This window comes from Drosophila albomicans, chromosome 2L (genome assembly GCF_009650485.2).
Source record: "Drosophila albomicans strain 15112-1751.03 chromosome 2L, ASM965048v2, whole genome shotgun sequence".
Lineage (NCBI taxonomy): Eukaryota > Metazoa > Arthropoda > Insecta > Diptera > Drosophilidae > Drosophila > Drosophila albomicans.
Window position 1 is genome coordinate 8,790,648 of NC_047628.2, and position 6,921 is coordinate 8,797,568.

The 6,921-nt window shown below is 34.8% G+C and overlaps 3 non-coding genes across 3 annotated transcripts; 2 read left to right on the forward strand and 1 right to left on the reverse strand.

The window, feature by feature from the left end:
* The first annotated feature begins 2,722 nt into the window (after nucleotides 1–2,722).
* LOC117566266 (U2 spliceosomal RNA) lies at nucleotides 2,723–2,917 on the forward strand. The gene has a single exon (XR_004571983.1). It is a non-coding gene; the product is annotated as a U2 spliceosomal RNA (small nuclear RNA).
* Nucleotides 2,918–3,783: 866 nt separating this feature from the next.
* On the forward strand, nucleotides 3,784–3,906 carry LOC117566263 (U5 spliceosomal RNA). The gene has a single exon (XR_004571980.1). It is a non-coding gene; the product is annotated as a U5 spliceosomal RNA (small nuclear RNA).
* Nucleotides 3,907–5,755: 1,849 nt separating this feature from the next.
* LOC117566257 (U2 spliceosomal RNA) lies at nucleotides 5,756–5,950 on the reverse strand. Its single transcript, XR_004571975.2, has one exon. It is a non-coding gene; the product is annotated as a U2 spliceosomal RNA (small nuclear RNA).
* Nucleotides 5,951–6,921: the final 971 nt, after the last annotated feature.

Here is a 6,921-nt window from a genome sequence, read left to right on the forward strand (position 1 = left end):
AATATTATTCAAAATTTCTCTCAGTGTGCTGGTGACATGCAATTAAGTCGCTTTGGCTAAAATCTCTGGCATTCTGGGATTATTTTAAGGTACAGGTAACTTGTGCATTCGGTCTTCCAGCCGAGCAAAGGGACAAAGGGGCATAGCAAGTCATCTTGGGTTGTCAGCGTAACTGACACAAGCTGCTTGTTGGGGGTACTTAAAGAGCGCCCCGGAACTGACATCTTCAGGTTCCATTGTTTTCCATTTGACATGAACGTGCGGAAGAGCGAATGTGTTAAATATATTTAAAGACCACTTCAATATCTTTCTTCTTCTTTCTTATATAATATTAATATGGATTTTCTAAGTTTGTGAAGTCTAGTCTATTTTTTTGTTGTGAATTTAATTCCTAGCTTTGCCGCTGCTGCTTTTGCTGTCGCTGTCTGAGCACGTGCCTGTCAAACGTGCTAAGCCTAATTTTTATAATGATAAAAATGCAGCGTCGTATTGCAATGCGCAATTTGCGGTTAACTTGGGACGGGTGCCTTCCACTTCCATTTCCATGGGCTTCTGTCTGTCTTAAGGCAATTACAACATTTTGTGTCAGTTTGCATGGCAAATCCTTTTGTGATGCGAGAACGTCGCATTGTACTCAGCCTTGTTGATGTGTTTTTTTTTTTAGTATAATTCTCTGAAATCAAAGCTGAAGTGTGTCAAAGATCAGGTTACAGTTTTGCTGTAAATGCCAGCGTCGGCTTCTCAGATGCCTCGAATGCAGCATCCGCGTTCGAGTTTGATTCTCGGTAAATTAACTTCTGAAACGAGCAACGTAAACTTTACTCAGCTAGGGGTACTTTGTTTATCCGAGAGAAGGGTCTTATAGTAAGTGGAAACATCCTTCCCGCTAGGTCAAAGGCAGCACTTCCTTTAATTGGAAAACCAAAGGGTGTTCAGGGTATCAAGAGGTTAAAGATATTTAGGATAATAGTACCATATCGAATGCATTTGCAGGAATAGGAAACAAAAACGATCTAAAAGTTGGTAATATCGTACAGTAAATAGTTATTTTCCAAATCAATTAAGTTGTGTTGGATTGGTAGTTTTAGCTTATGTTTTTATGATCAGAGACACATAACACGATTTTAAATTATTAAATGTTATAACAAATTGATTAATTTGCAATTTAATTGAGAATAAGTAAACGAATTTATCAAAATATCTGCATGCAGAAACTTACAAAGGTTTCTTGATTGATATTAAATTGTATCTTTTAAATGCAGATGCGTCTTACTATATTTTTTATAAATACTAAAAATAAGAAATATTGAATTTTCGAGCTTAATTAAATTGTAAAAACCTTTTTCTTGACATGGCAATGATTGTATGGCAATGATTGAGGAATATATTCATTTGTTTTAATCCAAAGATGATTTTAATTTTAAATTTATTTTTAAAATGTTTTCATCAAAAATATATAATGTTCTAATACTGATTGCTTTCGTATATTATAAAGAGAAGTTGGCTTATACCGTATATATTTAAATTCCCTATCATGATCATTTTGTGCTCAAATGGAAAACAAATTCGTAATCACCATATAAAATCACTCTTGAGTTTCATCTGTATAATTACATTACGAAAATCAACAATTTGCTGTCAGCTTAATTGTAGGTTCTGTATTATTAACCCGCTGCAGAGTTCAAGACTGAAGTCAATTAATCGCTGGGTGAGAGCAATCATTTGTCCGCCCTCTCGCAGGATTCAAAGTTTTTAGCACGTTCCGAGGCACTTTTCAGTTTGAGCGAGAGAGCAAGGGAAATGCTTATTAAAAGCCTCTTGTTGTTATCCTAGGCATAGTAACCTTTTGCATTCTCCTGCCCCAAAACAATTAGAGCACTAACAAATGCAATTACCAGTTTGCCAGCATTTCCCCTCGTCTACCCCGGTCATCCATTGCCTTGCAACAAACTCAACACAATTGCTCTCATTGGCAACAATTGAGCCGAGTGCCGAGAGTCGACAACCAAAGCATTGAGCATATCCTGCAAACAACAACAAACAGCAAGAAAAAAATGAAGTTTCCCAAACGCGTGCCACATATTAAATTACATCGAAATATGTGCACACGATGATTTCATGATTTCAATGAGGGGGCAGTTTGTAATTTGCTGGCATTTTCAATGATTTTATCAGTTCCCAAGCCAAGCCCAGTCGCAATCCCTTAAAACCAACCATTTGACATTTTGTTATTTTGATATACTATTTGTTTGATTCGTCTGCCTAGTCTGTTATTTGATTTAATTTGCAGCTAGTAATTGTTATAAAATTTGATTTACCGAATGCATTACTGATAATTCTATGGAATTCGGGGCGGGACAAGTATATGCTTGATATTTTAGTGAATCCTGGATTACCGATACTGAAAGTATAGTGTATTTAAATAATAATTCGATCGAAGCGTAGAGTTTAAATATATATAATGATAAATATAATGATAAGAAACTTTTTTTGATCGTCAATCTAAAGATTTTAATCCGTGCTAAATTTCATTCCTTTAAAAGACATACATTTCAATATGTAAAAAGAATTTGATGACAGAATAAACAGATGAGCCCTAAAGAAGGCAACCATTTTCAACCAGGTAGGCTCAGAGTATATTTTATACTTGTGTGCTCTTCTAATTCTCAAGTAGTTTTGGCTTACAATGCATGCAGTTATTGGTATTGTCGATATTAAAGTTATCGCTTCTCGGCCTTATGGCTAAGATCAAAGTGTAGTATCTGTTCTTATCAGCTTAACATCTGATAGTTTCTCCATTGGAGAACAACAAATGTTAAACTGATTTTTGGAATCAGACGGAGTGCTAGGAGCTTGCTCCACCTCTGTCACGGGTTGGCCCGGTATTGCAGTACCGCCGGGATTCGGCCCAACTAATTAATAAATCTCACAAATTAAAGAACTTCTTCTCGACTACAGACTTGCTGTGAGGGAAAAAAGCACATCACGTGAGAAATTTAATTTGATTAAATTGCCACAGAAACACTCTGCGGGGCAGTTTTCAATGAGGACAATGTCGACCTTATCGCCTTACAATCACTTGCAACGACGTCGGCAGTCGGTAGAACAGGCTACTTAACGGTGCCAGTGGAAGGACACAACAAGCAACTCAGATCTCACTACAAGGTAGAGTTGATGAGAGGTTGTCGTGACTCCTGAGTTTTTGCATATGGATGGATATGCGGGTAGTTCTTTGAATGCAATAAAAATTATGTGCTCTCTCATATAAGTGTGAAAAGGTTTACATCCTGCAGCGCATCTCATTCCCAATTTCATTGCCACTCTCCCTTTTTGTCCTCATCCGTCGATGAGTCTGCCTCTGTGTTTGGGTTGATTGACGTTGATAAAGCACGTGTTCGCAATTATTGATAATAAACATGAAACGCTTCAGCTTCTTAATCAGATGACTTCTTGTTGGACTTAAAAAATACGTTGTATTCAAACAAAATTTTCGAATTTTGCCACTACATTATCAGTAAATAAAATAATATGTTAAATCAAATTTTCCAGAATCGGGAAAATGAAATACCAAATAAAACTAAATTATGCAATTAACATTTATGAAATTGGACTTGTGACAAATGGATAGTCCGTTTATTTTATAAATTATCAATATGTTTATCAGGACCGTTGGATATAGTTTGTTGCCGACTTTATGGCGTAATTTCAATAACGTTTGACGTATAATTCCCAAACAGTTTTGGCATCATCTCAGGAACAATGCCAATGAATGGACTATTGTCCACACTCTGGCTTCTCTTCAGTTGTCGAATAAATCTTTCGCCTTTTACTAAAGATTTCCGTGGAGAGGAGCACTCTAATGAGTCTAAAATAATTTTTTGAGTGCCTGGCGATGATTGTTGCTGGGCCGCTTAGTAATATATTTAATCGATATTAGCACATATTTATGTCGGGTCTGTAAGTGGCTGTGGAGCCGTACTGATTAAGAATACATTGACTATATTGAAAAAAGTGCGGTATCGATGGAAATATACTCTGTTTCGAACCAAGTGCAAGTGATGCAAGTGTTCTCACCAAAACTGCATCACGCGAACAGCTGTTTAGGGGTGAAAAAAGAAATGATAATTTTTAAAGAAAATCACCAAGACAGACTTTCAAATTCACATGAAAGTTGACGTTACAGAACGACTTACATAATATGACACAAAGCGGAAATAAGTAGTATCAAATAATGAAAAATAAATACAAATTTATTAAAATTCTAGTTTTCGGATGATTGGTTTTCCTTTGATATTTTATTTCTTCCATACCGGGTTTGTTTATTATACTATGCCGTTCATGGTATATTTTAAATGGGTTATATAGATATACCGAATATACCATGTGATATATTTTTAGTATTTCCTGTAAATTTTCAGAATAATACTGCAAAATGGGTAGCGGGTGTCTTACTTTTGGATTTTTGTTCCATCATTTTTTATATTTTCTCTCCACTGTTTACAGTGTAATTTGCTTTTTTTTCTTGACTTCATTCGTTTACATTAAATAAAAAGTATTTATCAAAAAACATAAAAAAAAAATTACCTACCATGTCGCACGCGACAAACTTTGAAAAATTTTTTTAAATTAAGCAGTGCTTATACTTAACCAAATTTTATTTTATTAAATTTTGTAGCAAAATATGTGTTTGGACACAATTTTGCATGCTTACTGGACAAATTCTTTAGATGCACTCATAACAAATGCTCTTTTTCACTATCGCACGCGACAGAACTAGAAATTGATGAGCTGATAAGACATTTACCGTTATTAGCTATTGCACAGTTTCTTTTATATATTTTTTATATTATTTGGATATTACACGAGATATTAAGCTGCGAGTATCAATGCACACAGACTCTCTTTAAGAAAATGTATCAAAACAAAACTTGCAGTAGAAATGTTAAAAACAGAACTTTTGCTCATCTTCGAGTTTGCATTGAGTAAATGTAAAATATGTTTATATTATAATAGTCAAATTTAATAAGAAAATTAACCTATCTATAATAAAAATATTTAAAACCGATACTTTATTAAATGATTCAATTTTTGTATGTGAACTACGTAAATATTCTATATTACTAAAGCAATCAACGAAATTCTTATAGATTCCTTATATTGTAAAATCGGTTATGTTCTGAAACATAAAATTGAAAGTCCTGTTCAAATGATTCGATTTTGTTGAACACAACAAGAAGTCATCTCATTGATCCATGACGAGGAGTTGAAGCTTTTCATGTTTATTCTCAATAATTGGCGACACGTGCCCTATCAGCGTGAATCAACCCAAGCACCGAACAGCGAGGATAAGAATGGCAATGAAATTGGGAATGAGATACGCTGCAGGATATAAACCTTTTCACACTTATATGAGAGAGAAAATCATTTTTATTGCATATCCCGCATATCCATCCATATGCACAAACTCAGGAGTCACGACAACCTCGCTTCAACTCAGATCTGTGTTGCTTATTCTGTCCTTCCACTGGCACCGTTAAGTAGCCTGTTCTACCTGACTACTGTCGACGTCGTTGCAAATGATTGTAAGGCGATAAGGTCGACATTGTTCTCATTGAAAACTGCCCCGCAGAGTGTTTCTGTGGCAATTTAATCAAATTAAATTTCTCACGTGATGTGCTTTTTCCCTCACAGCAAGTCTGTAGTCGAGAAGAAGGAGGAGATATAGAACGCGTCCTTTAATTTGTGAGATTTATCAATTAGTTGGGCCGAATCCCGGCGGTACTGCAATACCGGGCCAACCCGTGGCAGAGGTGGAGCAAGCTCCTAGCACTCCGTCTGATTCCAAAAATCAGTTTAACATTTGTTGTTCTCCAATGGAGAAACTATCAGATGTTAAGCTGATAAGAACAGATACTACACTTTGATCTTAGCCATAAGGCCGAGAAGCGATAACTTTAATAAGGTCTACTCTTATCACATCATTTACAGTGTGCTAGAACCAGTTGGGAATTTTTGTACGCAGGATTCAAAATGTCTTGGTACCGCATTTTTCCTTACCTCCAACAGATTAATCTTGTAATTTTATAACACTTAAAGTTATGAATTTCAAAATGTTGATTCCGACATATTAATACCAAAATAAATCATTACAGTTTTTGATTTTGTGCGTGATTTTATACATATAATTTGCAGATTTTTAATGAAGAATTCTCGGGGATGTTTAAAATATATACATATGCTGTTTATACTGTACAGTAGTTACCTTGAAAATCCGCACTTCAAAAATATTGCACCTAGGCAAACATAAACTTTACACTCTCTTCGTTGTTGTTGTGGTTGCTCTCTTAACGATAGATACACTTTTATTATTACTCTCTTAGTTTTACTCTCATTCTCATTATTAATTTTTTTTTTTGCATTGTTTGTGGTAGTAGCACGAAAGGTGGAGAGCGAAAATCAGTCACAAAACAAACATACGGAATCTAAATATTCTACAATACTTAGAAAAACTTAGCTGTAAAATTGTCTTAACGTTAAAGAGTGAAATAAACATTATACAAATAGAAAGAGTTAAGAAATTTTGACGAACTCATATGCATATGTAATTAATTGTATCTTAGACAAATGTGAAGGCTGCAAGATATTGAAATGACTTAGGCCATTTCTTTTAATAAATTTAAATTTGGTCAAAAATGTAATCAACGTGTGATGTACATACGTCATTAATGTGAAAACAGAGATACTCCAAACGTATAAAACGGAATGATACCTATGCAATTATGTCAGTTGCTCATAAAACTGCGTCTTTTGCGAGTCCATAAGGTCCTGAAGGATAAAGGAATAAGCAAAGAATTTTCAAGAGATTTTGATCCCGAACCCGAGTGTATATTGAAAGTATTTGAAAACAAGATTATGTTTCGT